Raw genomic sequence first — 2,572 nt, 5'->3', positions numbered from 1 at the left:
CCAGCTGAGCAGCTTAAAGCCTGATAGGACACTCTACAGACACACTGATGACATCATCAGCCCCAGCCAATCAGCTGCACTCGTTCCCTTTGATGAGGAAGAAGGTTCCAGCAGCCACACCCAGCAGACCGATGGTCAGACCCAGTCCACAGAAAACTGCAGGTCCAATACCGGGCTGCTGCACCTCCACATCTGGAGACAGAGACACAGAAATTAACTTCAGCTCCACATCTGGAGACAGAGACACACAGACATTAACTTCAGCTCCACATCTGGAGACAAAAACACACAGTCATTAACTTCAGCTCCACATCTGGAGACAGAAACACACAGACATTAACTTCAGCTGCACATCTGGAGACAGAAACACACAGACATTAACTTCAGCTCAACATCTGGAGACAGAAACACACAAACATTAACTTCACCTCCACATCTGGAGACAGAAACACACAAACATTAACTTCACCTCCACATCTGGAGACAGAAACACACAGACATTAACTTCAGCTGCACATCTGGAGACAGAAACATATAGATATTAACTTCACGTCCACATCTGTAGACAGAAACACAGACATTAACTTCAGCGACACATCTGGAGACAGAAACACACAGACACATTAACTTCAGCTCCACATCTGGAGACAGAAACACAGACATTAACTTCAGCTGCACATCTGGAGACAGAAACACACAGACACATTAACTTCAGCTCCACATCTGGAGACAGAAACACAGTCATTAACTTCAGCTGCACATCTGGAGACAGAAACATATAGATATTAACTGCACGTCCACATCTAGAGACAGAAACACAGACATTAACTTCACCTCCACATCTGGAGACAGAAACACAGACATTAACTTCAGCTGCACATCTGGAGACAGAAACAGACATTAACTTCAGCTCCACATCTGGACACAAAGACATTAACTTCAGCTCCACATCTGGAGACAGCAATACAGACATTGACTTCACATCCACATCTGGACACAGAGACAGAAACATTAACTTCAGCTCCACATCTGGACACAGAGACATTAACTTCAGCTCCACATCTGGAGACAGAGACACAGATATTAACTTCAGCTCCACATCTGGACACAGAAACATTAACTTCAGATCCACATCTGGACACAGAAACACACAGACATTAACTCCACCTCCACATCTGGACACAGAAACACAGACATTAACTTCACATCCACATCTGGACACAGAGACAGACACATTAACTTCACCTCCACATCTGGAGACAGAAACACAGACATTAACTTCAGCTGCACATCTGGAGACAGAGACATTAACTTCAGCTCCACATCTGGACATAGAAACATACAGACATTAATTCCAGCTCCACATCTGGAGACAGAGACACAGAAACATTAACTTCAGCTCCACATCTGGAGACAGAAACACACAGACATTAACTTCAGCTCCACATCTGGAGACAGAAACACACAGACATTAACTTCAGCTCCACATCTGGACATAGAAACATACAGACATTAATTCCAGCTCCACATCTGGAGACAGAGACACAGAAACATTAACTTCAGCTCCACATCTGGAGACAGAAACACAGACATTAACTTCAGCTGCACATCTGGAGACAGAGACATTAACTTCACGTCCACATCTGGACATAGAAACATACAGAAATTAATTCCAGCTCCACATCTGGAGACAGAGACACAGAAACATTAACTTCACATCCACATCTGGACACAGAAACACACAGACATTAACTCCACCTCCACATCTGGACACAGAGACACAGACATTAACGTCACCTCCACATCTGGAGACAGAAACACAGACATTAACTTCAGCTGCACATCTGGAGACAGAGACATTAACTTCAGCTCCACATCTGGACATAGAAACATACAGACATTAATTCCAGCTCCACATCTGGAGACAGAGACACAGAAACATTAACTTCAGCTCCACATCTGGAGACAGAAACACACAGACATTAACTTCAGCTGCACATCTGGAGACAGAAACACACAGACATTAACTTCAGCTCCACATCTGGAGAGAGAAACACACAGACATTAACTTCAGCTCCACATCTGGAGAGAGAAACACACAGACATTAACTTCAGCTCCACATCTGGAGAGAGAAACACACAGACATTAACTTCAGCTCCACATCTGGAGATAAACACACGGACATTAATTTCAGCTCCACATCTGGAGACAGAGACATTAACTTCAGCTGCACATCTGGAGACAAAGACATTAACTTCAGCTCCACATCTGGACACAGAGACATTAACTTCAGCTGCACATCTGGAGACACATACATTAACTTCAGCTGCACATCTGGAGACAGAGACATTAACTTCAGCTGCACATCTGGAGACACATACATTAACTTCAGCTGCACATCTGGAGACAGAAACACAGACATTAACTTCAGCTTCACATCTGGACACAGAAACAGAGACATTAACTTCAGCTGCACATCTGGAGACAGAAACACAGACACATTAACTTCAGCTGCACATCTGGAGACAGAGACATTAACTTCAGCTGCACATCTGGAGACACATACATTAA

The sequence above is a fragment of the Seriola lalandi genome, unplaced genomic scaffold (genome assembly GCF_002814215.2).
Source record: "Seriola lalandi dorsalis isolate HSWRI2012SDOR001 ecotype SW California unplaced genomic scaffold, Sedor1 jcf7180002053306, whole genome shotgun sequence".
Lineage (NCBI taxonomy): Eukaryota > Metazoa > Chordata > Actinopteri > Carangiformes > Carangidae > Seriola > Seriola lalandi.
Note: the sequence above shows the minus strand (reverse complement) of the source record.